This window comes from Urocitellus parryii, chromosome 1, assembly GCF_045843805.1.
Source record: "Urocitellus parryii isolate mUroPar1 chromosome 1, mUroPar1.hap1, whole genome shotgun sequence".
In the NCBI taxonomy this organism is placed as follows: Eukaryota; Metazoa; Chordata; class Mammalia; order Rodentia; family Sciuridae; genus Urocitellus; species Urocitellus parryii.
In genome coordinates, this window is record NC_135531.1 from 77588083 (window position 1) to 77603187 (window position 15105).

Consider the following 15105-nt stretch of genomic DNA (forward strand, 5'->3'; position numbering starts at 1 on the left):
GGTGCTGCAGATAGGCTCAACCTCAAGAGCTGTAGACAACAGTGTGTGTGTGTGTGTGTGTGTGTGTGTGTGTGTGTGTGGTGTAGAAGCACCTGTGGGCTCTCCCGGGGGCTCGAGTGAGATACCCCAGCCCCTTCTAGAAATACTTATTAGAAAATGAGGGTGATTTTTAGGGAGAGGCAGTTCTGCTATGCAGATGGTTGGCAGTGAGTTAGTGATCTATGGGAAACATGTGCTATTACTATTAGCATGATCTCATCTGTATTCACAGGCTAAAAAAGGCTGCAAAAATTGAGCACAGATGAATATTTTCCAGGCTTTTTCTTTGTTTACTTTGCAAGATTTGACTCTGCCGATCACTGTCCCCTCCAATGTCCCCAGTGTGCAGTTGCAAAGGGATATTTTTATTCTTCTCGTATATATGGGTATTCTGTCTCAGCCTCTTCCTCAAGAATTTTGCCTCCACCTATGGTATATCCTGAGTTTGATCTTCTTACACAGCGTAAGTGTCCTCCTTGACAGATCTTATCATCACATGTGGCGGTTTGAACTCTCACCTTTTTGCTAGTGAGTATCACATTCATTTTTCTTGTCTGGACCTCTCTCCTGAGCCTTGGGAATGCATTGCCCCACCTGGAGTTTCCTTAGGTCTCTCCACCTCACAGAGACCAAACTGAAGCCACCCTCCCCACTTTCCATACTTGCTCATCCTCCTACATGTACCATGTCATCATATACCCTGTTGGCTGGGGTAGAAAACTAGAGGCATCTTTACTCTCCTCTGCCCTCCCTTATGCAGAAGAACCAAGCACTCACAGGTTTGCCTCTTAAGTCCTTCCACAGTGTGCATGCCTAACTGCTCCTGTGGGTCCAGCCTTCATGGTTTTTCATTTGATCTCCTTACTTCCACCCTGGCCCCACAGCCCACTCCATACTATTGTTGGGCAATCTTTTTTTTTAAGGATATAAAAGTTTTATTGGATGCAATGTATCATTTTTGGAATATAATATAATATAATATAATTATATTATATTTTTATAATATAATATAATATAATTATATTATATTTTTATAATATAATATATTATAAAAATATTATATTTTTATAATATAATATAATTATATTATAAATATATTATATTATATATTATATTTTTATAATATAATATAATTATATCATTTTTGGAATATAATATAATATAATATAATCATCAATAAGTGGTGTGAAATTGGAGCAAAAATCTTTAAATAAATTGCCCTTTATAAGCTGATCTACCTGTTTTTTTTTATGATCTTTCCTGTGCAATTCTAAATTTTATTTTCTCATTCTACAATTTTCTATTTCCCTTTTGAAAACAGATCTTTCTTAGCAAGAAGGGTTTCTTCCTTTTTTAATTGGTTCTTTTTAGTTATATATGACAGTGGAATTCATTTTGCTATAGTTATGCAAACATGGAATATATCTTATTCTAATTAGGACCCCATTTTTTGTGGATATACACAATGGTGAGATTCTCTGTGCTGAATTCATATATGTACATAGGAAAATTATGTTAGATTCATTCCACTGTCTTTCCTTTTCCTATACACCCTCCCTTCTCTTCATTCCCCTTTGTCTAATCTACTGAATTTCTACCCCCCCACCCCCGCTTATTGTGTATTAGCTTCCACATATCATATTGCTGGGCAGTCTTTAAAATGCAAATTTTATATATTCTCTGTGTCTCTATCTGTCTATCATCTGTCTGTCTTTCTCTCTCTTTTTGGTACTGGGGATTTAACCTAGCAACTCTACCACTAAATTACACTCCAAGTTCAATTTTTTATTTTGAGACAGGGTCTTGAGCAAGCTGGCCTGGAACTTGTGATTCTTCTGCCTTGGCCTCTTGAGTTGCTGGAATTAGAGGCATGTGCCACCACTCGAAACTATTCTTTCTTAAAAGCCTTCCAAGCTTCTCCAGGACAAAATTCAGATTCCCTAAGGGATGTGGCTCTGCAGATTGGTACCCCCTGCATCCCTTGCTATACTCCTGTTTTTCCCCATCCTCTCTGTCCCGGAGCTACTGGGACTCTGAGCCATTGCTGTGCTCCTGCCATTCACATCTTCACCGCATGGGACCTTCTGTTCATGTGCCCAGAGTGCCCTTCCCTCCCACTCCTGTGTGCTGACTCCTGATGGTCCAAGGGGATCCAGATCCAGATTGAGCATTAGCTCCTCTGTAAAGTTCCTCAGAGCACACACCTTTTTCCCCACTCAATTGGGTGACCCTAGCTGAGCTCATATGACACACGGATACATACACAGATGTCTTGTTATTGTTAATTGATTTTCTGTCGTCTAGAATCAGTTCCTTGAGACAATAAATTTAAAAAAAAACTTTCATCTTTGCATTACTGGAGCCTAGTAGATGGTCCTTATCCACCCATACGTGTATCCATCTACCTATCCAACAAGCATTACTCCACTGCTCTGGGCAGATACAACATATTCATATGCAGTCATAGTCCTGGAAAATGGACACAAGTGTTATTAAGTATTCTGGGTGATACATATGGACACTAAAAGAGCCCAATCCCCTAGGATGGGTTAGGGAAAGAGCCCATGAAAAGTAGAGTGAGGCTGAATCTTGAGCCCTAATTGGCATATTTTAAGCACCGATAGATATTCAGTTAAGTGTCTGATCAACTGATGTCTATGTCACATCTCCCAATTAACAATAAGTTGCTAAATGCAGTGAGATCCCCAGAAGGCTGTAAGGAGTGACAAGAATGCTTTAGGGCAGGCAAAGCTTATAGCATCCCTCCAAGCTCATTCTGGAACCATTTCCAATCTCAAACACATGAAGATTCTGGTTTGTTATCTGTTTTCAGAGTCTGATCCTGTTTGAAGCTCCCTCCAGCTGTCTCCAGATTTGACCACAGAGGACCAATGACTGACTCTAAGAATCTCTCTGGAAAGACTGTTTCCTTACCTTCCATCTCTTTTCAGACTGCTAGGAGCTGAACTCACTAACACTGACAGCTCCTGTTAAACATGTACATTCCATGTACCAGGCTCAGTGCTAAGAACTCCATAGACATCATCTCTGATCCTCACAGCAACTTTTTTAAAGATAGATATTTTTGATTCCAAACTGACTAGAGGAATAAGGGAATGGTCCCTGACTTGGAGAACAAAGTTCAACCAAGGTCAGGAGTATAGGCTGCTTTCCAACAGGCTCTGCCTTACTTTTGGAAAAATCTTTCTCATTGACACAATTTCTAAATCTGGGTACAGCTTAGACCTGGATCTTCACCTTCCAATACTGTGACCTGAGAGTCCTCGTGTCACACTGAGGTTTCTTGTTCTCATTTGAGTTCATTTGACTCTGTATCTGTGGCATTTCCAGGTTTTCAGCACATTTGGGTCTTATTCTTGCTCTTGAGTTCATGAAAGGGATTAGCCCTGACATAATTATGTCAGGTAAACCAAATTGAGTCCTTTTGAAGTGGAAGTTTCTTTATTAGATATCCCAAGATAAAAGCAGCATTTTATTTCTCTTTCCCCAGCCCGTGGTGCCAAGGTGTTCTATCTCATGGGATATCATCCTGTTACCATGCATAGGCTCAGACCACTTACTATGGGAAGGACGCCAATTAGTTGAGAGGAAAGGCAGTGGTGGAGAAAAAAGTTAATTACAATGAAGTAGCTGATCAGATGTCAGAGATTTTCATCCTAAAGTCCATCTTGCCCAGGAAGTGATTTGGAGGCAGCCTATATAGGAGATGGGTGATTGCAGACTGGTGAGCAACTTCCCACAAGTGGATATTTATAGCCAAATGAAGCTTATCTGATCCTAATTACCTAGTCAGGAGATGCTTCTCAGTTCCATAAATCTCAAGATCAAAGATCATTCCTCTGGCTATTCTCGTTACTGATAAGTTTATCCATGTGTACTTTCTGACATATTACACAATGGGTGGGCTGGAGGGGTAGCTACCCAATGTCCTCTTGCTGATCGTCAAATTCAGGGTAATAAGAGAAAACATGCTTCACCTGCTTACAGTGAAGTTAAATAGAGTCAGGCATGAGATCTTGTCTGAGGGCTTGGCTTCAATTCCTGTCTTCTTTGAGATGGATTTGTTGGGGATAGATGGAGGGTTGATTTCCTTCTAACAGGTTCTAGGGTATTTTGGGGGAAAGCAAATTGATTCAGATGTCAGAAAAACACGTGAACACCCTGACCCTAATAGCCCCAGCTTTTGTAGCTGCAGCCTCTAACCAGCCTGATCAGGGTATTTCTGGTAGAGAGTAATAGAATACCCATCAAAAGTAGTTTTGGTTAGAGGAGTTCATTTTTCTCATGTCTGGGGAAGTGGGGGTGGGGGAGGTAAGAAGCTGGCACAGAAGCTCAGTGATCCTGGGGCTGGGGGTTGGTGTCCCTGAGATTCTCCTGTCATTACCTCAGGAGTTCCAGTGTCCACCCTGGGTCTACACATCTGACCTTCACCCACTGTGTTCAAAGGTAGGAGGCAGAGGGAGCACAGGCAGGTATTCCTCCTTAGATGCCTTTCCCCAGCAGACTTTCCTTCCACCTCTTGAGTGGAAACTGGTTCCTGTGTCCACTCTAGGTTCAGTTTCTCTTCCGTAAGCACCTTGCTGTGTGACTTATTCCTGAGCTTTCTGGGCTAGCAAGGGAAAATATGGCCGCTAGGTAATCAGCCTCACGTGGAACTCTGATTTTAGTCCAGCACATCCTCACCATCAGGAGATGGGGGCTGCTTGTCACTGGTGCTGCTTGTCACTGGTAACTACTTCAGAAACAAAGGGATTTTTAGTGTTAATCACTCCCGTATCTCTTTGGATGTCTTTGGCTATGAGCGACAGAAATCACAATTTAAACTATCTTAAAAAATTATATTGGAGAAACCAAACATCTAATATAGGGCTGGCTTCAGGATTGGCCTAGTGCAGTGGCTCTAGCTGTGTTTTCCTTTCCTTTTCCTGTGGTTGTGTCCACTTCCGGCCTGATGATGGAATGCCTCATGTCTACAAACAACAATGTCCAGGGGAAACAAGAAGGGACTATTCTGAAATTACTCCACAGCCAAAGTCACCTTGTTATTGTTTCAAATTGCTTCTCAGGCTTGTTCCTGACCTGACTGCCCACAAACCCCACACAAACACATCTTTCAAGACTAGCAGAAGGAATGGAATGGGATGACTCCCTTTTGGAGAAAATGAAGGCCCATCCCTGTAGCGGAGATGGTCCCAGTTTCTCCTGTTGAAGAACTCTGTTGGGGAAGTAGAGATTCCTAAACAAACAGGAGCTCTCTAGGTAGGAAAATGGGTGCAGGGCAGGTACCAACACTGTTCATCACCATCTCCTAGCACCACCATCTCCTAGGACACACTTCTTAGAAGCAGTGAGACACCAGTGGGAGTCTTGCTAGTTGAATGGAACTGAAGATACTGAAATAAGAAGTGGGGTTTCTGCTGTCGATTCAAGGCAGTGCACTTTAACCTAAAAGTTTTGAGCAAAGTTACCAAAATGATATTTACTTAACAATTATCCCACTCTAGTAGTTATTAGTACTGCCATTGCCGATAAGAAAAAAAGATTGAGGGGCTGGGATTGTGGCTCAGTAGTAGAGCACTTGCCTTGCACATGTGAGGCACTGGGTTGGATCCTCAGCACCACATTTATGCATAAATAGAGTAAAGATATTGTGTCCGTGTATAACTAAAAAATATTAAAAAAAAAAAAAAGACTGAGGAAACTTAAGCAACTCTAAGGCTTCCCAGCAGGGAGGTTGTAGACATGGGATTCAAGCACAGGAGTGAGTCCAAGGTAGGTGCTTTCTTCGGTGATCTGCAGAGAAAATTCCAGGGTCTTAGAGGGAGGGCAACTTAAGGCTGGAAGGGGTCTCAAAGACTATGTACTTGCACCCCCAAATCCTGAACTGACCTCTGGTCATGACATTTTTCTGCTTTCTGCCTCCCCTCGAGGCCCTCTATGAAATAGACAGGAAATCAAATCTATGAAGGGAATGCAAGTAAGTGTCCCTCAGGGAGACAGAAGCTTCTCCTCAGGGTAACTGAATGCCCACACCTAACACAAACACATCTTTCAAGTAAGAGGACATTTTATGCTTCAGGATGGTCCATCCAGGATTGGAAGCAAATGACTCATATGGGCAAAAATATATGAGATAGAATCATAGCCTTGCATGTGAGAAAGAAAAAAAAAAGTGGTTCCAAACAGAAGTGCACATATGTTCCTATGGCTAAGCTTTTCTAAAAACACACCTGAGCACATTGGTGTTAGGAAAGTGTTTGTAATGTTTCTACCAGCTGGTGGCATATCTGAGCACCAGCTCTATCCTTGAAGCTCAGCTTCACTTCACCCAGCTGATAAAGGTTCTGCAAAGCTACACTTAACCTGTGATGAACTCCCATTTATAATTAGATATTCCCATTATCATCTTATTTCTAGTCTTTTATTTTATTTTTGGTACTGGGCATTGAACCCAGGGGCATTTTAACACCAGCTACACCTCCAACCCTTTATTTTGTGACAGGGTCTTGCTAAGTTACTGAGGATAACCTTGAACCTGTGATCCTCCTGCCTCAGCCTCCTAAGTTGCTGGGATTATAGGAATGTACCACCATGTCTGGCTGTTTTCTAACTTTTTTTTTTTTTTTTTTTGAGGATCAAAATGTTTATTCTAACTATGATCTCTGCTTAGAACTAAAGATAATATTTTTAAATATATTAAGAGATGTTTCTTTTACAGACCAAGGTACAGGCCTTTGAGAAATACAAAATGAAGACGTTCATTTACAAGACATGCTGATCAAAATATTAACTGTAAAATTCTTTTACAACTCCATCAAATATGAGAAAGGAATGCATCTAAGAGGGTGAGACATTCATCCATTTAGACCTTTTGAAATCCTTGATGCAGTTTGGAGTCCTTCATGTGTCTCAGTTCTGTGTAATTTAGTGACTCTGACCTTGGGGAGGTGATAAGAATGGTGCCTCTATTAATGTTGTTTCTCTCTGAAAAAACAAAATATTTCCTGGAATGCAATTGTTTTTTTCAAAAAATACTTGACCCTGTGCAGTGTTTTACACTTACGTCATTTCCCCCATGTATAATCCTTCCTTGTTTTAGTGTGTTGCAGGGGAGAAAGAGTGTTATGCAGTTCTTGTTTTAAAAATATTCAACCAAAGAATATCAGCAATCATGACATTCTGAAGTATTTGTGTTGAATGTAAATTTTGAGGGCATTAGAAGTGGTAAAGTATGATGTACAGCTTGATGAACGAGAAAGAGGGAGAGGGAGAGGGAAAGAAAGAGAGAAGAAAACTCAGAGCTTCTTGCTTGAATAATGGGATGGAGGGAACATGGGATATGGGGTAGGTGGGAGGAGGACTCCCGATGACTGGGATGTGTCTTCAGTCATGTGAGTGCAGAGATCAGGTAAGTAGCATGTAGGTGTCCAAGGTTTGTCTGAGGTATGAATTTATACTCAGCTTTGTGTGCAGGTTATTGTAATCTGAGATTATCAGGGAATCATCTAGGGGAAGGGTATTTTTAAAAATTTATATATGACAGCGGAATGCATTCCAATTCTTATGATTATGACACATATAGAGCATAGTTTTTCTTTTTTTTTTTTTTATTTTTATTTTTTATTTTTTTTTTTATTTTTTTTTTTATTGTTGGTCGTTCAAAACATTACATAGTTCCTCATACATCATATTTCACAGTTTGATTCAAATGAGTTATGAACTCCCAATTTTATCCCGTATACAGATTGCTGCATCACATCAGTTACCCTTCCATTGATTGACATATTGCCTTTCTAGTGTCTGATGTATTCTGCTGTCTATATTATTCTCTACTATCCCCCCTCCCCTCCCCTCCCCTCCCCTTTTCTCTCTCTACCCCTTCTACTGTAAATCACTTCTTCCATTTGAATTATCTTGTCTTACCCCTCCTTTCCTCTTATATGTCATTTTGTATAACCCTGAGGATCGCCTTCCATTTCCATGCGATTCCCCTTCTCGTTTCCTTTCCCTCCCACCTCTCAACCCTGTTAATGAAAATCTTCCTCTCAAGCTCTTCGTCCCTACCCTGTCCTTGTTTCCTCCCCTTATATCAGAGGAGTCATTTGGTATTTGTTTTTTAAAGATTGACTAGCTTCACTTAGCATAATCTGCTCTAATGCCATCCATTTCCCTCCAAATTCTATGATTTTGTCATTTTTAAATGCAGAGTAATACTCCATTGTGTATAAATGCCACATTTTTTTAATCCATTCATCTATTGAAGGGCATCTAGGCTGATTCCACAATCTTGCTATCGTGAATTGTGCTGCTATGAACATCGATGTAGCAGTGTCCCTGTAGCATGCTCTTATTAGGTCTTTAGGGAATAGACCGAGAAGGGGAATAGCTGGGTCAAATGGTGGTTCCATTCTCAGCTTTCCAAGAAATCTCCATACTGCTTTCCAAATTGGCTGCACCAATTTGCAGTCCCACCAGCAATGAACAAGAGTGCCCTTTTCCCCACATCCTCTCCAGCACTTATTGTTGTTTGACTTCCTAATGGCTGCCAATCTTACTGGAGTGAGATGGTATCTTAGGGTAGTTTTGATTTGCATTTCTCTGACTGCTAGCGATGGTGAGCATTTTTTCATGTACTTATTGATTGATTGTATGTCCTCTTCTGAGAAGTGTCTGTTCAGGTCCTTTGCCCATTTATTGATTGGGTTACTTGTTGTCTTATTGTCTAATTTTTTGAGTTCTTTATATATTCTGGTTATTAGGGCTCTATCTGAAGTGTGTGGAGTAAAGATTTGTTCCCAGGATGTAGGCTCCCTGTTTATCTCTCTTATTGTTTCTTTTGCTGAGAAAAAACTTTTTAGTTTGAGTAAGTCCCATTTGTTGATTCTAGTTGTTAACTCTTGCGCTATGGGTGTCCTATTGAGGAATTTGGAGCCTGCTCCCACAGTATGTAGATCATAACCAACTTTTTCTTCTATCAGATGCCGTGTCTCTGATTTAATATCAAGCTCCTTGATCCATTTTGAGTTAACTTTTGTGCAAGGCGAGAGATAGGGATTCAGATTCATTTTGATGCAAATGGATTTCCAGTTTTCCCAGCACCATTTGTTGAAGATGCTATCCTTCCTCCATTGCATGCTTTTAGCCCCTTTATCAAATATAAGATAGTTGTAGTTTTGTGGATTGGTTACTGTGTCCTCTATTCTATACCATTGGTCCACCCGCCTGTTTTGGTACCAGTACCATGCTGTTTTCGTTACTATTGCTCTGTAGTATAGTTTGAAGTCTGGTATCGCTATACCGCCTGATTCACACTTCCTGCTTAGTATTGTTTTTGCTATTCTGGGTCTTTTATTATTCCATATGAATTTCATGATTCTTTTATCTATTTCTACAAGAAATGCAGCTGGGATTTTGATTGGCATTGCATTGAACTTATAGAGAACTTTTGGTAATATCGCCATTTTGATGATGTTGGATCTGCCTATCCATGAGCAGGGTATATTTTTCCATCTTCTAAGGTCTTCTTCTATGTCTTTCTTTAGGGTTTTGTAATTTTCATTGTATAAATCTTTCACCTCTTTTGTTAGGTTGATTCCCAAGTATTTTATTTTTTTGGGGGATATTGTGAATGGAGTAGTTGTCCTCATTTCCGTTTCAGAGGATTTGTCGCTGATATACAGGAATGCCTTTGATTTATGCGTGTTGATTTTATATCCTGCCACTTGTTTTCTAACTTTTATATGGATACTGTCATGAACAAGCTATGCCGTCAACATACATCAGACACATTTGTGTTTTTGCACAATGTCAGAATTTATTGAATAACAATAAACTTCAAACTACATCTTTTCATCAGTTTTAATTCACAGAAATACTTACGGTTTACGGTTTACTTGGTGTCATGACCCAGACAATCACAAGTTCTTTTATTCCATTCCAATCTTAGTATTCTGACACCCACATCACACATCTCACTTCACTCAATATCTGTCTGTCTGTCTGTCTATCTATCTATCTATCTATCATCTATCTGTCTATCTCACAATGAGATGCATATGTTACAGAAAGGTTGAGAAAGCCACTGCAGGGTTTCAAGAGGCCTACTTAGAGCAAAGGCAGAGAGCAGCTACAAATGCAGAGTCACTGCAGGTGGTTAGATAAGAGTTTTTTGTGGTAGGACTTTACTATTGCAGTAGAATTGGGAGGCCAAAGGGAGGACAAAGAAGTGTAAATACTGCACACTGTATATAAAGTTGCCAACTAGTAAGTTGGCAAAATTCCCTTTCTAGACTTGATAAATGGTGACAGAACTATCCCTGTGATCATCCACACACACTCCCTGCCTTCTAACTCTACTTGTCCTCAAAGAGCTGCTGAAGTTTCCCCTACCACAAGCCAAGTAAGAAGGGCTTCAAGAGAATGATTCTTAAAATTGGAGTATACCTGCAAGAAGGTGAGACTGTGCCTCACTCTCCAGGTGGCCACTTCTTCAGAGTTGATCCATTGAGCTGCCCTATGCCTTCTGTTTATTTGTTTGTTTTTTTGGTGCTGGGGATCAAACCCAGGGCCTTGTGCATACACATGAGCTAAATGCCTAGTCCCTGCCTTGTGCCTTCTGATAGGGGATGTAGAGCTTCCAGAGAAATGGAATGATTTAGAAAGAGTGTGAGTTGCCCATGGGGTGAATGGGCACCATGCAGGCTGTGGCCTGAGCTACCTGATTGCTCTCCACCTGCTAATCTTGCTTCCTGATGGAGTCTCTTAACCATGTCCTGAGTCATGGAATTTCCCAGGAGGCTTGGAATCTGATGATAGCCTTCTCCCCCACCAGACCTTCTGCTAGGGCTTGTCTAAGAAAACTCACTTCTTTGAAAGATGAGTAGTCAGAAAGCAGCCACCACCAGATGGTGGCTATATTCACTATGTTCAGATAGTACAAAAAGAAAAGAGTCTGGGAGCAGGAAGAGAAGAAGTGTCACCACGGCACTATGGATATATGGACAAGGATTCTCCCTGTGGCATTGTTTGTACTAATAGTAATAGTAATAACCCCCAAACTCAAGAATGATCCAAAGATCCATGAATACAGAATTAATTATACAAATCAGGGTAAATCTACATAATTGGCTACTTCAAATCCATTAAATATATAATGAGTTATATCTGTACATGCTAATGTGAAAAGATATTCAAGAAATATACAAACATAAAATTATTTTTTCTTTATATTACAAAACTCTAATGATAAAAATGTAAATAGTAAAGAGGAAGTTGTTCTTTTATCCCTTCCTCCAAAGTATTCAAATATTTTCACCAGGGTAATCACAATTCCCATTGTTCCCGGACTCTTGTGCCAGAATATAATATTGAATTCGTAAAACAAAGGTCAGAATAATGGATGATTTCATTCCCAGGTATAAAATTTACAAGTTTATATTGCATAAATACTATATTTATTTATATATTATTTACATTACATAAAAAACCATAATATATAAAATCAACACGTGTGTGTGTGTGTGTGTGTGTGTGTGTGTGTGCGCGCGAGTGTGTGTATATTCCCCCGCAGCCTGAAAAGAGACTTGTGATCCTGTTACTCAGTTAGTTAACAAATTGTCTCAGTCATCTTTGGGAATAATGACTAGCCTCAGATGGGGTAGGTGCCGCAACCTGCATGACTATTAATTCAGAAAACTGACCAAGGGGCACTGGGGGGATTAGAAAAAACAAAAAGATACACATAGAAAGAAAGCTGAGACAATGTGGGACATTATACCCTGATAGCAATGCAATGACCCAGAGCTAGCTTGGCACATTTATTATATAGGTTTCAACATCAAAAGTGTTTTCTGTGAGAATGTCAAAGACTAGAAGCCCAATTATAATTATCAGCTTATGCTCATAATTCTCTACCCCTGGCAGCTGGTGTCTGAACTCAGATTAAGACTGATAGCTCTGTGGCAGGCACAGAACCTCCTTTTGAGCAGGGTATCACCATAGTGTTATGCTCGAATTCGGGACCCTCAAAAGACCACCAGAGACCAAGATTGATGTAAGCAGCAAAGAGGTGTTTATTGCGAGCTAGCTGGGTCCTCTGCACACACACAGCAACTGGTGATGCTGAGAGGCCTTGAGCCCAGGGTTTGCAGCAGTTTTATACACTCTTTGGGGAAGGCAGGGACTTCACATACATCATAGCATCTCTTAGCAAATCATCACACGCCACGGGAAAATCATAAAACAACTCTAAAACATGATTAGCACATTCACTGGCAGGAACAAGTTGGGTAAGGGTGATTGGCTAGTAAAAGAGGGGGATTCATTTGAACTGATTGGTTTAAGCCATGAGGGGAGTACGTGCTGAACTACATGCTTTCTCAACATGTTATCAACCACCATAAACTACTGGGAGGATCATCTGGCATCCCAGGTATTTCCCTATCTCATGCTGATTGGTGGCTGCTAGGGGATTGCTATGGATCTCCACCTAGCCTGACTGAGTCAGGGACACCTGGCACAGCAGATCTCTCCTGTTATTTGTAGATATACAACTTAGTAGGGTGGAAATGTGCCTAGGAGTGTTCTGTGGGTCTTTCCAAGGACAAAGGTCATGTCCCTTCCTTGGACAGGCTTTGCTCTGAGGTAGAGGCTGGTTTTTCAATAGCAACTGGGCAGTCTCAACTGATACCTTTGCACCTGAGTTCCCATCACAGGTGTGCTCCTGTCACAGGGACAAAGGCCGTAATTCAAATCACTGCTAGTGACAGGTAGGGGCATTTTATTTTCCATCCTTTTTTCACTGAACATTTACCATATGTATGTGTCACTTTTATGTTTAATTTTTTAAAAGTAGTTATTGGAAGGTAAGGAAATAAAGAAAAACAGTGAAGACTAGTCTTTAATGCATTCAGTCCCAAATTATCAATTCTTCAAATGTTTCAACAAAATTGGCACAGGTGTATTAAAGTTGGTTGGAAATCATAATCTATAGCTTATATGTTATAGTAAATAATATATCACAATCATAATATGATTATATTCTTATTACATAATTGTATGTTTAAGTTTTTATAGATATCCCATGCCTGGGATGATGGAACAAAATGGGTTCAAGAACTTTGGCAGAGAGTTGGACAGTGGTTCGGGCTGTAGTGGTGGTACTGGGCAGTGAACACCATGCCCTATCAGCAGCAGCAGCAGCAGCAGCAGTGGACGCACCTGCCACAGCTCCTGCCTAGATGCAGCCATATCTGCTTCTCTTTCTTGTCCTCCCTTCACTCACCCTATGGCTGATAAACTGACCACGGTACAGACTGTGAATTTAAGGAAGCTCTCTGTTTGGTAAAGATGTCAATGGCTCCATTACAATAAAAGAATTTTGAACTGTCATGAGGTCACAGGATCAAAAACTAACAGAAATAGAATTGAAGGATATGATCAATGAAGTGGATGGTGAGGTTATTGGCGCCATTGACGACCCAGAAGTTTTGACTATGATGGTCAGAAAAATGAAAGATACAGATAGTGAAGAAGAGATCCTTGAGGCAATCCCAGTCTTTGACAAGGATGAAGATGGTTACATCAAGGCAACAGAATTATATCATGTTGGGACAAACTTAGGGGGAAAACTAATAGATGAAGAATTAGATGAAATTATCAGAAAAGTAGCTATCAATGAAGCAGACAAATCAACTATGAAGAATCCATACAGATTATGACTGAAAACCAAAAACCTACTTTCAACCTACTTTTTGATTCTCTAGAAGAATCAAATTGAATCTTACCTCCTGGGGGAAAAAGAAAAGAAAAAAAATTCATTTATTCATTCTTTTTCTATATAAAAAACCCAAATATTGAAAGTACCTTCTGTTCTCACACAAAAAAATCTGCATTAATGTATTGGTTGGTGGTCATACCCCGCTAAACATCAAGCTATAAATCAGGTTTATAATATAAATATTGTACTACCTTAATGACAAGGAAACACTTAGTAGACTCCTTAAAGTTCCTTTTGCTAATGATTAATATACTGGGCTGGCCAGTTTTTCATGCATTCAGTTTGATGATTCAGCACAGTCAGGCGTTTGTGTTAAAAACAAAAAACTGAAAGAAATTCAAAACCTATTCTGATGGGCTCTCATTCAATTTGTCATAGCTGGTTTACTTCAGCCAACATTTGAAATTAGTTTACCTCAGGATGGTGTGCAGGAAATGGGTGAAGGATAATCTGTTGAGCTGTAGCTATGTAGTAGGGTATTCCTCTTGTACTTCATGTGTTCTGACCTGTGATGACAATGACATACCCTGTCGGCATGCCTGCAATATTGGTTTAGGATTGTTTGCATTATGATAAAATGAAATGGGTATTAGGTTGTCATCTCTCATGCAAATTTTTAATAAGAAATATTTATTAAGGGAGCTTTTTTGGACTCTTTTTGTTTTTGAAACCTTCTTAACCATAACTTGGATCTGCAGAGTAAGCTGTGGCTGTGGACTTCAGCACAACCATCAACATTGCTATTCAAGAAGTTAGAATTTATGTTCATTGCAAGTTGTAAACTGTAGTCTCCCCCACTCCAATAGAGAGAACAGAAGTAACAAAAACAAAAAAACCTTCGGCACAGAATGGAATAAATAAAACAATAGTTTAAATATACCAGGACTGAGAAAAATGACCTTTAGTAGACAGAAGAGTGTGTGTGCATGTGGTGGTGGTGGGGGGCGGGGGCAGTTGTGGAGAAAGCAACCAATTGAAGTGGGGTGGGGAACAGGATGCTTGATGGAACAAGGTCACAGGCTGGAGGAGAGGACAGAGGACCAGTCCCAGAAGGCCTTGTATGAAAGGGGGAGCATATTTTGAGGGCAGTGCTGAGTAGCAGGGATTGTCATGGGACCCCTTGAGATGAAGATGGGCAGGCTAAGTGACCACAATGTAAACCCAAGGGGAAAAGGGATTCTGGACTCTGGGCAAATCACTAAAATGGATGATTTTGGATTCCAGCTAAGGGAGGAGCCAACAGAACCAGAAGATGATGAAAGTACAGA

The 15105-nt window shown here is 40.2% G+C and overlaps 1 pseudogene; it reads left to right on the forward strand.

Annotated features, from left to right (window-relative positions):
- The first annotated feature begins 13397 nt into the window (after nt 1-13397).
- LOC113180756 (calmodulin pseudogene) lies at nt 13398-13837 on the forward strand (annotated as a pseudogene).
- The last annotated feature ends 1268 nt before the right edge of the window (nt 13838-15105 follow it).